At 43.3% G+C, this 17,604-nt stretch overlaps 1 long non-coding RNA gene across 1 annotated transcript in view; it reads right to left on the bottom strand.

The window, feature by feature from the left end:
- The window catches only part of LOC143773859 (uncharacterized), a 35,578-nt gene extending 18,684 nt beyond the window's left edge, over positions 1-16,894 (bottom strand). The window contains exon 1 of the long non-coding RNA XR_013215411.1: positions 16,841-16,894. This is a non-coding gene — a long non-coding RNA (uncharacterized LOC143773859). The remainder of the gene's footprint in view (positions 1-16,840) is intronic.
- Between the last annotated feature and the right edge of the window lie 710 nt (positions 16,895-17,604).

Below are 17,604 nucleotides of genomic sequence, written 5' to 3' on the forward strand. Positions count from 1 at the left end.
TCAGTCCAGAAGTGAACGGCAAAATTATAGGCGGAAAAATGGTTTGTGTTTTTATTGTGGTGATTCAGCTCATGTTATATCAGCATGCTCTAAACGCACAAAAAGGGTTGATAAATCTTTTGCCATTGATACTCTGCAGTCTAAGTTCATTTTGTCTGTGACTCTGATTTTTTCACTGTCTTCCATTTCCGTCGATGCCTATGTGGATTCAGGCGCTGCCCTGAGTCTTATGGATTGGTCATTTGCTAAACGCTGCGGTTTTAGTCTAGAGCCTCTGGAAGTTCCTATTCCTCTGAAAGGAATTGATTCTACACCATTGGCTATGAATAAACCGCAGTATTGGACACAAGTGACCATGCGCATGACTCCCGTTCATCAGGAGGTGATTCGCTTCCTTGTACTGTATAATTTACATGATGTACTAGTGCTTGGTCTGCCATGGTTACAAACTCATAATCCTGTCCTGGACTGGAAAACAATGTCTGTGCTAAGTTGGGGATGTCACGGGGTTCATGATGATGCACCTCCGATTTCTATAGCTTCATCTACTCCTTCGGAGATCCCTGCGTTTTTGTCGGATTATAGGGATGTTTTTGAGGAGCCTAAGCTCAATTCGCTCCCTCCCCATAGAGAGTGTGACTGTGCTATAGAATTGATTCCTGGCAGTAAGTTCCCTAAGGGTCGTTTATTTAATCTGTCACTGCCAGAGCATACTGCTATGCGGAATTATATTAAGGAGTCCTTGGAAAAGGGACATATTCGTCCATCTTCGTCCCCTCTGGGAGCAGGTTTTTTTTTCGTGGCAAAAAAAGATGGTTCCCTGAGGCCTTGTATAGATTATCGCCTTCTGAATAAGATTACAGTCAAATACCAGTCTCCATTGCCATTATTTACTGATTTGTTTGCTCGCATTAAGGGGGCTAGGTGGTTCACTAAAATAGATCTTCGTGGTGCGTATAATCTGGTGCGGATAAAACAGGGTGATGATGAGTGGAAAACCGCATTTAATACGCCTGAGGGCCATTTTGAGTATTTGGTAATGCCTTTTGGACTCTCCAATGCTCCGTCAGTCTTTCAGTCCTTTATGCACAATATTTTCCGTGAATATCTGGATAAGTTTATGATTGTGTATTTGGATGATATTTTGGTGTTTTCTGATGACTGGGAGTCTCATGTTCTACAGGTCAGGAAGGTGTTTCAAGTTTTGCGGGCCAATTCTCTGTTTGTGAAGGGCTCAAAGTGTCTCTTCGGAGTCCAGAAGATTTCTTTTTTGGGGTACATTTTTTCTCCTTCTACTATTGAGATGGATCCCGTTAAGGTTCAGGCTATTTGTGACTGGACACAACCTACATCTGTTAAGAGCCTTCAGAAGTTCTTGGGGTTTGCTAATTTTTATCGTCGGTTCATTGCTAATTTTTCCAGTATTGTTAAACCTTTGACTGATTTGACTAAAAAGTGTGCTGATGTTGCTGATTGGTCTCCTGCGGCCGTGGAGGCCTTTCGGGAACTTAAGCGCCGGTTTTCTTCTGCTCCTGTGTTGTGTCAACCAGATGTTTCACTTCCTTTCCAGGTGGAGGTTGATGCTTCCGAGATTGGAGCGGGGGCGGTTTTGTCACAGAGAAGTTCTAATGGCTCGGTGATGAAGCCATGTGCTTTCTTCTCCAGAAAATTCTCGCCCGCCGAGCGCAATTATGATGTGGGTAATCGGGAGCTTTTGGCCATGAAGTGGGCATTTGAGGAGTGGCGTCATTGGCTTGAGGGTGCTAAACATCGCGTGGTGGTCTTGACTGATCACAAGAATCTCATTTACCTTGAGTCTGCCAGGCGTTTGAATCCTAGACAGGCTCGTTGGTCGTTATTTTTTTCTCGTTTCAATTTCGTGGTTTCATACCTGCCAGGTTCAAAGAATGTGAAGGCAGATGCTCTTTCCAGGAGTTTTGTGCCTGACTCTCCTGGAGACACTGGGCCTGCTGGTATCCTTAGGGATGGGGTTATATTGTCCGCCGTATCCCCAGACTTGCGACGCGCATTGCAGGAGTTTCAGGTGGATAAACCGGATCGATGTCCACCAGAAAGACTGTTTGTTCCGGATGATTGGACCAGTAGAGTCATCTCCGAGGTCCATTCTTCTGTGTTGGCTGGTCATCCTGGAATATTTGGTACAAGAGACTTGGTGGCCAGGTCTTTTTGGTGGCCTTCCTTGTCTAGGGATGTGCGTACCTTTGTGCAGTCTTGTGAAGTGTGTGCTCGAGCTAAGCCTTGCTGTTCACGGGCTAGTGGGTTGTTGTTATCCTTGCCCATCCCGAAGAGGCCTTGGACGCACATTTCCATGGATTTTATTTCTGATCTCCCGGTTTCACAGAAAATGTCCGTTATCTGGGTTGTGTGTGACCGCTTTTCTAAGATGGTTCATTTGGTGCCCTTGCCTAAGTTGCCCTCCTCCTCTGAGTTGGTTCCTTTGTTTTTTCAGAACGTGGTTCGTTTGCATGGGATTCCGGAGAATATCGTTTCTGACAGGGGATCCCAGTTTGTGTCTAGATTTTGGCGGACGTTTTGTGCCAAGATGGGCATTGATTTGTCTTTCTCGTCTGCATTCCATCCTCAGACGAATGGCCAGACGGAGCGAACTAATCAGACCTTGGAAACTTATTTGAGGTGTTTTGTTTCTGCTGATCAGGATGACTGGGTTGCTTTTTTGCCACTGGCCGAATTTGCTCTTAATAATCGGGCTAGTTCGGCCACGTTGGTCTCTCCTTTTTTTTGTAATTCGGGGTTTCATCCTCGTTTTTCCTCTGGTCAGGTGGAGTCTTCGGATTGTCCTGGAGTGGACGTGGTGGTGGACAGGCTACATCACATTTGGAATCAGGTGGTGGACAATTTGAAGTTGTCTCAGGAGAGGACTCAGCAGTTTGCTAATCGCCGTCGCCGCGTGGGTCCCCGACTTCTTGTTGGGGACTTGGTGTGGTTGTCTTCTCGTTTTGTCCCTATGAAGGTCTCTTCTCCTAAGTTCAAGCCTCGGTTCATCGGTCCTTATAGGATCTCGGAGATTCTTAACCCTGTATCTTTCCGTTTGGATCTCCCAGCATCGTTCGCTATTCATAATGTGTTCCATCGGTCGTTGTTGCGGAGGTATGAGGTGCCTGTTGTTCCTTCGGTCGAGCCTCCTGCTCCGGTGCTGGTGGAGGGAGAATTGGAGTATGTTGTTGAAAAGATCTTGGATTCTCGTGTTTCCAGACGCAAACTCCAGTATTTGGTTAAGTGGAAGGGTTATGGTCAGGAGGACAATTCCTGGGTGGTCGCCTCCGATGTTCATGCGACTGATTTGGTCCGCGCCTTCCATAGAGCTCACCCTGATCGCCCTGGGGGTTCTCGTGAGGGTTCGGTGACCCCTCCTCAAGGGGGGGGGTACTGTTGTGGATTCTGTTTGCGGGCTCCCTCTGGTGGTTGCTGCTGGTACTGGGTGACTTTGGTGGGTTGCGGCCTTTGGTTTCCATCTGTCCATCAGAGGCTGGGTGTTTCCTATTTTACCTGGCCTCTCTGTCATTTCCCTTGCCGGCTACCAATGTGTTCAGATGTGCTCTGTTTGGTTCCTGCCTACCTGCTCCCAGATCTTTCAGGATAAGCTAAGTGCTGATTTTCAGTTGTTTGGTTTTTTTGTCCAGCTTGCTTAGAATGTCTCTTTGTTAGCTGGTGCTCTAGTGGACTGAGGTTCTCCCCATGTGCCATGAGTTGGCACATGGGTTCTTGTAATCTCAGGATGGTTTTTTTGATTAGGGTTTTTTGCTGACCGCTCAGTCCCCTTTTGTGTCATTCTGCTTTCTAGTTTTCAGCGGGCCTCTATTTGCTAAAGCTATATACATCATCTCTATGTGTGTGCCTTCCTCTCATTTCACCGTCAATACATGTGGGGGGCAACTATATCTTTGGGGTTAATTCCTCTGGAGGCAAGTGAGGTCTTTGTTTTCTCTGCAGTACTAGTTAGCTCTTAGGCTGGTGCGTGGCGTCTAGAACCAACGTAGGCACGCTCCCTGGCTATCTCTAGTTGCGTTTGTCAGGCGTAGGGCAGCGGTCAGCCCAGGTTCCATCACCCTAGAGCTCGTCCGATATTTCTTATACTTTGCTCATCCTGTGCTATCCCTAGCCATTGGGGATTCATGACACCCATCCTTTATATAATTAGTCTTTCAAAACAATACATATTGTTAAAATATTACTAAATAATTATTAAACAATAATATTTATTCCCACATAGTACTTTAAAAAGAACCTTTCATCATGATTTAGCATATTAACCCCTTAACGAATGCCGATATGCCTTTTAACGGCGGCAGTTAAGGGTACTTAAACCCCATGGGCGCCGCCATCTTTTCCCGGGAAGAAAATGGCGGGCACCCGACAGGTCTTGGAGTCTCGGCTGTCGGGGATAGCCAAGACCCTAAAGAACATGTTTCGGGACGTTTTTTACCGACCCCTGTTTTTCGATCGCCGGTATTAACCATATACCAGTGACCGCAAAAAAAAGTCCTATGTTCCATTTAATGTCTCTGTCCTCTGATGTGATCGCACATCAGAGGACAGAGAAATAAGGTCTCCGATCCCCCCACCCGATACTTACCAGTGTTTCCCGGTGTCCCTGGGTCCTCCTGCTTCCCCTCACAGCCGCTGGTGTCTTCTTCCGGTAAGAAAATGGCAGGCGCATGCGTAGTGCGCCCGCCGAAATCTGCCGGCCGGCACCCGGCAACAAGAGGAAGATTTTTCCTATTGGTTCATTTTGGTCACCGTGATAGACACTATGACAACGATCAAAATAAAAAATAGTAAATAAACCCCTCCTTTATCACTCCCTTAGTGTAATGTATTTATTTACATTTTCCAATTAGGGTTACAGTTGAGCTAAAGTGAGTTGGGCTAAAGTTAGGGTTAGGGTTGGGGCTAAGGTTAGGTTTAGGGTTGGGGCTAAGGTTAGTGTTAGGGTTAGGGTTGGGATTAGGGTTAGGGGTGTGTTGGGGTTAGGGTTGTGATTAGGGTTATCGTTAGGGTTGGGATTAGGGTTAGGGGTGTGTTGGGGTTAGGGTTGTGATTAGGATTATGGATCGAGTTGGGATGAGGGTTAAGGGTGTATTGGGATTAGGGTTGGGATTATGGTTAGGTTTGTGGTTAGGGTTATGGTTAGGGTTGGGATTAGGGTTAGGGTTGGGATTAGGGTTATGGTTAGGGTTGGGAGTAGGGTTGGGGTGTGTTGGAGTTAGGGTTGGAGTTAGAATTGGGGAGTTTCCACTGTTTAGGTACATCAGGGGGTCTCCAAACGCGACATGGCTCCACCATTGATTCCAGCCAATTTTGCGTTCAAAAAGTCAAATGGTGCTCCCTCCCTTCTGAGCTCTGCCGTGCACCCAAACAGTGGTTTGCCCCCACATATGGGGTATCCGCGTACTCAAGGCAAATTAGACAACTGTTGGGGTCCAGTTTCTCCTGCTACCCTTGGGAAAATAAAAAAAATTGTGGGCTAAGAATCCATTTTTGTGGAAAAATTATGATTTTTTTATTTTCACGGCTCTGCGTCAAACTTCTGTGAAGAACTTGGGAGTTCAAAGTGCTCACCACACATCTAGATATGCTCCTTGGAGGGATCTAGTTTCCAAAATGGGGTCATTTATGGGGGGTTTCTACTGTTTAGTCACATCAGGGGCTCTGCAAATGCAACATGATGCCCGCAGACCATTCCATCAAAGTCTGCTTTCCAAAACGTCACTACTTCCCTTCCGAGCCCCGATGTGTGCCCAAAGAGTAGTTTTCTCCCACATATGGGGCATCAGCGTACTCAGGACAAATTCAACAACAAATTTTGGGGTCCAATTTCTCCTGTTACCCTTGGGAAAATAAAAAAATTGTGGGCTAAAAAATAATTTTTTATTTTCACGGTTCTGCATTATAAACTTCATTGCATCATTGTACTCAGGATAAATTGCACAATAAATTTTGGGGTCGAATTTCTCCTGTTATCCTTGTGAAAGTAAAAATTTGGGGGTGAAAAGATAATTTTTGTAGAAAAAATATGATTTTTTATTTTCATGGCTCTACGTTATAAACTTCTGTGAAGCACTTGGGGGTTCATAGTGCTCACCACACATCTAGATAAGCTCCTTGGGGGTCTAGTTTCCAAAATGGTGTCACTTGTGGGGGTTTCCACTGTTTAGGCACATCAGGGGCTCTCCAAACACAACATGGCCTCAGATCTCAATTCCAGCCAATTCTGCATTGAAAAAGAATGGGTTAATAAACTTCTTGAATGTGGTTTTGAGCACCTTGAGGGGTGTAGTTTTTAGAATTGTGTCACTTTTTGTATTTTCTGTCATGTACACCCCTCAAAGTGACTTTAAATGTGAGGTGGTCTCTAAAAAAAATGGTTTAGTAAATTTTGTTGTAAAAATGAGAAATCGCTGGTCAACTTTTAACCCTTATAACTTCCTAACAAAAAAAAACGTGTTTCCAAAATTGTGCTGATGTAAAGTAGACATGTGGAAAATGTTATTTATTAACTATTTTGTGTGGCATATCTCTCTGATTTAAGGGCATACAAATTCAAAGTTTGAAAATTGCAAAATTTTAATTTTTTTTTGCCATATTTCCATTTTTTCATAAATAAACACAAGTAATATTGAAGAAATGTTACCACTAACATGAAGTACTATATGTCACAAAAAACACTCTCAGAATCAGTGGGATCTGTCAAAGCGTTCCAGAGTTACCTCATAAAGTGACAGTGGTCAGAATTGTTAAAATTGGCCTGGTCATTAAGCTCTAAATTGGCTCCGTCACTAAGGGGTTAAAGTGAATAAATCTTCCTGGTTGTTCTTGGTGTAATGTGCTTTCGGTGCCCAAGGGCTGAACTGTGGGTAGCGTCTTCGGCTTCTGCCCCAGACCCTCTGCTTGCATATGGTGTCTGCATCTGCTTTGTTTTTGAAAGTTTGGGCAGGCGCCATCCATTGTGAGGACTAACAAATAGTGACACATGGTCACACATGATCGCTTACTCCTGGGACTATTTATTTTAGCCACTGCCAATACCCGGTATCTATGGACATTTGAGCTAAGATTTAGGCCTTCTGGCCATTGAAAACTCCCCTGATGAATCTCCGGGATTGGAAAGGAAACGCGTAGGGAGGCGTCTGTATTTCTTATTCTTGTTGGGGATGTCCATAGTAGGGCTCACTTGGGGCCTGTCCTTATCAGGACAGGAGCTACTGCTGGGGCACAACAGGGGTGTAGGGAAAGGTTCCCGTATCCTCTACCCCACCCTGCCTTCTTGGACCCTCCGTGGACCCCGTATAACCAGTGTGAGTACCCATTCGTCCATAATTGGTGAGATCAAGCTAAAATTTTTTACTAGAGCACAGTTTTCAGCACGAGCACTTATTTTCGTTTATTGTATGTGTTAAGTTTGTCCATTTTCATCTAACTAGTAAAGGTTATGTTTTAATAATTGGAAAAAACTCTTCTAGCTGCTATATACAGGCGTCATCCTCACCGCGGTTGGCACTTGTGCAGATTCATCTCCCAGTAGTTATTATTAAAATGCCGCTAGTGGCGGTGCATGTGCGACGAATTGGAAGTTGTAAAGGACTTCAAACTACTTGGATCAATAATCACTCAGGATTCAGGGATGACACTGTAAGTCAATGGGAGAATAGTTATGGGCTAGTGTGGCGCCACAGGGTCCTGGTCGTCACAGTAATGTTGCTTTCCTCATGGGGAGAGTGATGTTACGTTTGGAGGCAACGAAGGAGAACTCTTTGTCAGGTAACACAATGCATCAACATGTTCACACTCCAGACCAGAAGGGGGAGCTCTAAGCCTGTTTAAGGTGAACTCCCCTATAAGAACATCCTGATCTGGAGGGAAAGAGTTCAGTTCCTGTCAGAGAGACAGAGGGAAAGGAAGCAGAGGAGCCGTGTAGCCTGAAGTGCTACAGCTCCTGGAAGGAGACATTTCAGAAAGCAGACTACGTTGCAGTGAGCGTGCAGGAAAGCAAAACACAGGAGAGGATACCAGAAGGGGACCAGCCAGGAGCAGGCTGCCTCCTTCTGAGGCGCAGATAACCGGTAGCCAGAACACCGAGGTAGTAAGGACCTCTATGCCTTACTTCAGAGACCGGCAGGACAGCTAATTGTACATTACCTGCCCGAACTTACACCCATTAGGCACGGTGGCACCCCTCAGAGGCTGGGGCATGCTAGAGTCCCTATAAACCGCCTCAAGCCACCAGTCATATGGGTTTTTACCTATCCGACTACGGGGTCAGAGAGAGAGACACTACATCTGTGAGGACCTTATTTGAAGCTTATGCAGTAAGGGACTACACCACTACAGCGCAAGGGAAGGCTATTGATTTCCACCTGGACAAGCGGACTCTGGACTTGCCTCCAAACCGGCCGGACTCCACCTGCCCTGTGATCTGGCGCCCTGGACTGTGGCTGCTGAAACCAACAGTAAACAAGGTAAAGAGACTGCAAACCTGTGTCCATGTTCCTTACTGCACCTCTCACTATTCTACCATCTACACACTGGGAAGCCCTGGGGATATACTTCACCTGTGGGAAGATATACCATCTGGCTTTCATAGCATCACCCCAGTGGACCCCTTACAGCAGCGTCAGTCACCCTGACCGAATACCACAGGTGGCATCACGAACATAAACTTTATCCCTTTAAAGACCTTTCCCTTTTACACGGACGTCCCAGGGCCACGGACTGGGTCAGCCACCGTGACATCCCCCTGTGCACTGCAGGACCCGGTACCGAGTACCCCATGGCTCTGACGGGGCGCTCCACAAATCAACAATGACGTCACTGGACAAAGTCTTCAAATTGAAGAACATTTGACTGGCGACAAAGACACAGCTCGTACATAGTCTGGTCTTTTCTGTAGAAACAATCAACGCCTTCAGAATGTGGCGCTGGAGAAGGATGCTATCAGTACCATGGATGGTAAGAAGAGCAAATCAAATTTGGAACAAATCAAGCCAGACATGTCACTTGGCGCAGTGATCACCAAGCTACAACTTGCCTACTTTGGACACATTATACAAAGAGAGCAATCACTGGAGAAGGACATCTTGCCCGGAACAAGGAGAAGAGGAAGGCCAGCAACTCGATGGCTTGATACAATCAATATAACAGCAGAGCAGACCCTGGGGGACATATCTAGGCTTGCACAATATCAGTCTTCATACAGAGCAGTCATCCATCAAGTTGAGATCGAGCTGAAGGCCATTAATAATAACAATAATAATAGTAGGAGAGGCCTTCCATTCCGTTAGTAATTTAGTTGCCCGCCTTTGAACCAACTCCAGCTTTCCAATATCCTTTTTCAAATTTGAAGTTCAAAAACTGGATCCCACTGTCACATCTCCACCAGGACCTGCTACAGTGACGTTTGCTTCGTTCACCGGGAGCCGCCATATTCATTCTGTGGGCAATGCTGGAGATAAAAGAGACAACGAAACCAGAAGCTCTGCATGGCACATCCTCTGTCCAGCTTCTTAGATTAGGGTGGCTTGGACCTGCAGTGCTGTCCAGTCTGGCAGTATTGGTGTGTGTGCACCACCAGGGCCGGACTGGGACTAAAATTCAGCCCTGGCATTTGAAGTCACACAGGCCCACTTATCACATGGTGACTGTATAATATCTTTGTACACTTGTAGGTTACAAGAAGTGAGGGAGTGTAACACGACTATATAACATATAATTACAGCTGTATCCAGCATTACAGCTCAGTCCCCATAGAATGTAATACAGCCAGCCCCCATAGAATATAATGCAGCACAGCCCCCATAGAATGTAATACAGCCAGCCCCCCATAGAATGTAATGCAGCACAGCCCCCATAGAATGTAATACAGCACAGCCCTTATAGAATGTAATACAGCACAGCCCCCATAGAATGTAATACAGCAGAGCCCCCATTGAATGTAATACAGCACAGTCCCCATAGAATGTAATGCAGCCAGCTCCCATAGAATGTAATACAGCACAGCCCCCATAGAATGTAATACAGCACAGTCCCCATAGAATGTAATGCAGCCAGCCCCCATAGAATGTAATGCAGCCAGCCCCCATAGAATGTAATGCAGCCAGCCCCCATAGAATGTAATGCAGCCGGTCCCCATAGAATGTAATGCAGCACAACCCCCATATAATGTAATACAGCCAGCCCCATAGAATGTAATACAGCACAGCCCCCATAGAATGTAATACAGCACAGCCCCCATAGAATGTAATGCAGCACAGCCCCATAGAATGTAATGCAGCACAGCCCCCATAGAATGTAATGCAGCACAGTCCCCATAGAATGTAATACAGCACAGCCCCCATAGAATGTAATGCAGCCAGCCCCATAGAGTGTATTGCAGCATTGCCGCATAGAATGTAATGCAGCACAGCCCCCATAGAATGTAATACAGCACAGCCCCCATGGAATGTAATACAGCACAGCCCCCATAGAATGTAATGCAGCCAGCCCCCATAAAATGTAATACAGCCAGCCCCCATAAAATGTAATACAGCACAGCCCCATAGAATGTAATGCAGCCAGCCCCATAAAATGTAATGCAGCACAGCCCCATAGAATGTAATACAGCCAGCCCCCATAGAATGTAATGCAGCCAGCCCCCATAGAATGTAATGCAGCCAGTCCCCATAGAATGTAATGCTGCACAGCCCCCATAGAATGTAATGCAGCACAGCCCCATAGAATGTAATGCAGCCAGCCCCCATAGAATGTAATGCTGCACAGCCGCCATAGAATGTAATGCAGCACAGCCCCATAGAATGCAATGCAGCCAGCCCCCATAGAATGTAATGCAGCACAGCCCCCATAGAATGTAATGCAGCCCAGCCCCATAGAATGTAATGCAGCACAGCCCCCATAGAATGTAATGCAGCACAGTCCCCATAGAATGTAATACAGCACAGCCCCCATAGAATGTAATGCAGCCAGCCCCATAGAGTGTATTGCAGCATTGCCGCATAGAATGTAATGCAGCACAGCCCCCATAGAATGTAATACAGCACAGCCCCCATGGAATGTAATACAGCACAGCCCCCATAGAATGTAATGCAGCCAGCCCCCATAAAATGTAATACAGCCAGCCCCCATAAAATGTAATACAGCACAGCCCCATAGAATGTAATGCAGCCAGCCCCATAAAATGTAATGCAGCACAGCCCCATAGAATGTAATACAGCCAGCCCCCATAGAATGTAATGCAGCCAGCCCCCATAGAATGTAATGCAGCCAGTCCCCATAGAATGTAATGCTGCACAGCCCCCATAGAATGTAATGCAGCACAGCCCCATAGAATGTAATGCAGCCAGCCCCCATAGAATGTAATGCTGCACAGCCGCCATAGAATGTAATGCAGCACAGCCCCATAGAATGCAATGCAGCCAGCCCCCATAGAATGTAATGCAGCACAGCCCCCATAGAATGTAATGCAGCACAGCCCCATAGAATGCAATGCAGCCAGCCCCCATAGAATGTAATGCAGCACAGCCCCCATAGAATGTAATGCAGCCCAGTCCCATAGAATGTAATGCAGCACAGCTCCATATAATGTAATGCAGCACAGCTCCATAGAATGTAATGCAGCCAGCCCCCATAAAATGTAATGCAACGCAGCGCCCATAGAATGTAATACAGCCAGCCCCCATAGAATGTAATGCAGCCAGCCCCCATAGAATGTAATGCAGCCAGTCCCCATAGAATGTAATGCTGCACAGCCTCCATAGAATGTAATGCAGCCCAGCCCCATATAATGTAATGCAGCACAGCTCCATAGAATGTAATGCAGCACAGCCCCCATAGAATGTAATGCAGCACAGCCACCATACAATATAATGCAGCACAGCCCCCATAGTATGTAATGCACCCCCCCCCCCCAATCCAGTTATCACTCATTGATATATAATAATAATAAAAAAAAAACACTCTACTCACCTTTCCTCGTGCCCCGCGCTGCTCCTGGCTCCGGTCTCAGCAGCTGCAGTCTGCCCGCCCGGTCACACAGCAATGATGACGTCATATCATCGTGCACCCGCAGTGTCAGCGGCAGGTTGAGCGCTTCCATCAGGACAACGCAATGCGATCGCATTGTCCTGATGGTCTCCATGGAGATTCCCGGCCACAAGATGGCTGCAGGGTCCTTCAGGGAAGTTGGCGTGTCAGTGCCTGCTCAGAGCAGGACCTGAGACTCCTCCTTCCCTGCCTGTCAGACGCTGATGTGATGTTCTGCAGTGCAAAATTGCAGAGTATCAGATCAGTGATCTGATACTGTACAGTAATGTCCCATCCTGAGACAATGTAAAAAGTAAAAAAAAAAAAGATTAAGTGTAAACATTTTTTTTTAAATCCCCAAATAAATAACAAAAAAAATTTTTTTTTCCAATGAATACACTTATTTTTGTAAATGAAAAAAACAAACAATAAAAGTACACATATTTGCATCCGTAACGACCCACTCTATAAAACTATCACACTAGTTAACACCTTCATTGAACATCGTAAAAATAAAAAAATGCGATCAGATGAATGTAAATGATGAATGTAAATGAAAAATTGTAGCTTTGAAAACGCCATCATGTCTCGCAAAATAGTTATAGTTCTCAGAATAAAGTAATGCAACAATAATTATTTTTTCTATAAAGTAGTTTTTATTGTGTAAAAGCACCAAAACATTAAAAAAAAAGAAATTGGGTATCTCTGTAATCGTACTGACCCGAAGAATAAAGCTGCCTTACCAATTTTACCAAACGCTGAACAGTATAAAAGAAAAACAAACAAGAAAACAATTCCTGTTCATTCTATCTCCCATAAATCAGAATGGAAAGTCATCAAAAAATGGCATGTGGCCGAAAATGGTACCAAGAAAAACATCAGCTTGTCCTGCAAAAAAACAAGCCATCACAGGAATCTGTCGGCCGAAGTATGGAAAAATTATAGCTGTCTAAATATAGTGATGCAAAAACTAGTTTTCACAATAAAAAGCGTATTATAATGTGTAACAGCAGCCAAACATAAAAACCCACTGTAAATCAGGTATCGCTGTAATCACACCGACCCAAAGAATAAAGTCACGTAATCACTTATACCGCACAATGACCGGCGTAAAAAAATAAATAAAACTAATTCTTCATCTGCTGTTGATTTTTTCATTCTGCCTCCCAAAGATCGCAGTAAGGCTCGGTGCACATTTATCCTGCGCTCTATGCTGAGCACTTACATGGGGTTTCTGTATAAGTCTCTGAAATACGTGATTCAGAGGGAACCTCTGGGTGAGGATTCCCTATAATGAGGCAGATGGAGGCACTATGGATGCCATCTGACCTGTGATCTGGCGGTTTCTGTCTTTTTACGCGAGCATAAAAATGCAGTCAACTACAGTTTTGTGCACTTCTGAAAAGAACAACAGCGCTGAGCAGAGGCCAGATGGAGTCCAGAGTAGCTCTGCTGCCTCATTATAGTGAGTCGATCCCTTGGGGTTTCATCTGAATCACGTCACTCGGAGATTTAGATGGAAACTCCAAAGTAAGTGCTCAGCGTAGAGCGCTGGATAAATGTGATCCCAAACGTTATGTAAAATGTTCCCAATAAAAGATTCAACTCAATCCACAAAAAAGCAAGACTCTACTCAGGTCCGTCATCTGTTAACGGAAATATAGGGGGCTTCCACATTACTGGTAACGCAAAAGGTCTAGAAAAGCAAAATGGCTCCTCACTCCTTAAAAAAAAAATCAGCAAATTCCCAAATCCAAATGCCCCCTCCCTTCTGAGCCCCAGTGTATCTAAACCACATATAGCGCCAACATTTTGGCATTTCTGTAGTTATGAGAGCCCACGTAGTTTACGGGTGCATGTCTCCAGAAGCATGAGCTGGACATAACGTACTGGTCACTATAACATACTGGGCACTACAACACCATCATATAAGAAAATGCACACTAGAATCGAAAGGTACGAACATATAAATTTTATTAAATGTCAAAAATTGAACATGCATTAAATTATACACGGTAAAAAAAAGTGGGAAACCACAAGGTGGCGTCACAATGCTAATAACCCCACACATGGCGCTTATACAAGTATAGGTACATTATGAGTGGATAATGGACAGGAAATATATGAGGTAAGGGAACATATAGTATCACCTAGGTGAGATACCTATAGTTGCAATCACTAGTACTAAAAACAAACCCACCTCAAGAAGAAACAAAAAACAAAAGTACCACTCAATGACATCTTGCAAACAAGATATAAGTAGAGCAATACCAGCCTAGAAGAAGGCTGACCTGAACATGCGTCGGGTCTTACGGTGTGCCACAGCCCACACTACAGATATTGCTCTAGATATTTTGGGCTAAAAATAATTTTGGTGGGGAAGATGGGATTCTTTTTATTTTCATGCTTCAATGTTATAAACTTCTGTGAAGCACCTGGGGTTTCAAGGTGTTCAATACACATCTAGATAAGTTCTCTGAGGGGTGTAGTTTCCAAAAGGGTGTCACTTGTGGAGGGTTTCCACTGTTTAGGCACATCAGGGGCTCTCCAAACACAACATGGCATCCGCTAATTATTCCAGCAAACTTTTCATTCAAAAGGTCAAATGGCGCTCCTTCCCTTCCGAGCCCTGCCGTGCGCCCAAACAGTGGTTTTCTCCCACATATGAGGTATCAGCGTATTCAGGAGAAATTGCACAACAAATTGTTTTCCAGTTACCCTTATGAAAATAAAAAAAACTGAGTCTAAAGGAAATTTTTTGTGAAAAAGTTAAATCTTTATTTTTTCCTTCCACATTCCATTACTTCCTGTGAAACACCTGAAGGGTTAATAAACTTCTTGAATGTGGTTTTGAGTACCTTGAAGAGTGCAGTTTTTAGAATGGTGTCACTTTTGGGTATTTTCTGTCATATAGGCCCCTCAAAGTCACCTCAAATTTGAAGTGGTCCCTAAAAAAATTAGTTTTGTAAATTTTGTTGTAAAAATGAGAAGTCGCTGGTCAACTTTTAACCCTTATAACTTCCTAACAACAACAAAAAAAGTTTCAAAAATTGTGCCGATGTGATGTAAAGTAGACATGTGGGACATGTTATTTTATTACCTATTTTGTGTGATATGACTCTCTGATTTAAGTGCATAAAAATTAAAAGGTTGAAAATTGCAAAATTTTAAAATTTTTTGCCAAATTTCTGATTTTTCTCACAAATAAATGCAAGTCATTTCAAAGAAAGTTTGCCACTATCATAAAGTACAATATGTCACAAAAAAAATGTCTCAGAATCAGTGGGATCCATTGCAGCGTTCCAGAGTTAAAACCTCATAAAGTGACAGTAGACAGAATTGAAAAAAATTGGCCTGGTCAGGAAGGTGAAAACAGGCTTCGAGGTGAAGAGGTTAAGAGGTTAAGTATCAGGCATAAGTGAGCTGACAGGTTGGTGTATACATGTCTAGACACAATATGCAGTAACTCCTTTCTGACTATCCTTGAGTAGATATAATTTTGGTCAAAGAAAGTCAAACCTTAACAGTGTTTTTCACGCAGATGTGAAGAACTTCCATCCTTGCCAGGAATAAGCACTTATTCTAAGGAATAGCCGGATGCTTTCCCCTGCCCTTCTCTCACGGATACTGTCTTAATTAAATCTAATTGTTTCCATCAAGTATCATTGAAAATGAGAAATAAAGGGGCAGTGTGGGAAAAACTTCATCTGACAGAAGCTATGGCATCTAATACTGCATAATAAAAACAATTAAATTCCCTATAATTAAAAGATGTGAAGGGCTGTTGAGTTCCCTAGTAACATGCCGCCATTCATCCATCTCAGATAGACGTGTTGGGTCACTTCATAATTGTCATGAATGTTAATTAGCTGAATGGGATGAAGTTGCTTATTACTATTCATAAACCCAAATAATACAAGGAAGCAAATGTAGCTAGGTAATAAAATGGTACATTTTTATTGATTCATAGTTATAAACAATAAAAACGACTTAAAAATGGATTAAAAATGGTGAAGAGACCCCACTGGTCCAGGCGAGAGAGGGACATGAATGGTAAAGAGTATGCACACTGGTAATGCATGCCCAGTGTAAAAGATATACAGTATGTATAAGTCAAAACATCTGTGTACGTGTAGCTTGAAATGTAGTCCAAATTTCCATACAGGGTAGTTGGTAAACAAAGCTACAATGTAAAGGATGTGTATTCACATAGCTAAGCCAATAGAACTGAAAATCATAGCATATACTTATAAATGATATGCTAAGTAGCACCCAATACTCAAAATGGTTAATAATACTCTATCAGTGATATATGCAATACAAGTTTATATCCATTTAAGGATTAGAACCATGAGGAGGCTAGCCAAGAAATATCACGATTGTTAGTAAATAGGCTAGACACACCTAATAAATGAGTGTATAAAAATAGTTCATATCACCTAATTCATCACACTGCAAAATTATGAAATATCAGACCCCATAAACAAATACAAACTACACAAATGCATTACTTATTTAAAGTAATAAGGGAGAACAATATTTAAAATATTAATAAAGAACACTGTATGTAACAATAGGGGATGAGTGGGTTGCATTCAATTTTGTAACAGGATTTGTAATTATAAATTACAAATGTGAACGGTACCTGTGGTATAGCATGCTACAGAAAATGATTCCTGCTTCTAAAATCAATAAAATATTTGCAATATTTGACATACATTATGTATAATTGTAGATTCTAAATACATATTGAATGGAACAGCAATTTTCAAAATTATATCCAAACCTCTGTGTCTCCACTCCTATGCTTTTCTTCCAGACCTGTTTGTGTGCATTAAGTACTATATGTGTTTATTACTGTGTAAAGACAGAGCCTTTTATGGTATACACATCATACATGAGGACGCCCATGTTTCTGCCAGCTCCCCCATACCAAAGTTTAACACAAATATGGTTGTAGTAATCCGTAGGTTGCCTAGCACACTACCTTGTTAACATAGTCATGGGACACGCCATTTTATAAATTAAGGATTGCTATATCTATAGAGTATCAAAACCAAAATCAGAATATTAATACAGCACCAGAACTATCATCATTAAAATAATTCAGTGCCAGAACTATCATCATTAAAATAATACAGCACCGGAACCAATATCACTACATTAATAGAGTCAAAATCATTACATGAATATAGCACCAGAACCAACATCAATACAGCACCAGGACCTACATCATTATATGAATATAGCACCAGAACTTACACAAGTATATGAATACAGAACTAGATTCAAATTCAGCACATATATACAAACAGAATCATCATCAGTACAAGAATAAAGCACTGCAACGGAGATCTGTGATTGCATACCATCAGTACATGGATACAGCACAAGTACCAATATTTGTACATAAATACAGTTCCAGAATCACAAACAATACATGAATACATAGCCAACATCAGTACATGAATACAGTACAAGAATCACTAACAGTACAGGAATACAGCACCAGCGTTAACATCAGTAAATTAATACAGCATCAGAACCTAT

Source organism: Ranitomeya variabilis, chromosome 1 (genome assembly GCF_051348905.1).
Source record: "Ranitomeya variabilis isolate aRanVar5 chromosome 1, aRanVar5.hap1, whole genome shotgun sequence".
Classification (NCBI taxonomy): Eukaryota; Metazoa; Chordata; class Amphibia; order Anura; family Dendrobatidae; genus Ranitomeya; species Ranitomeya variabilis.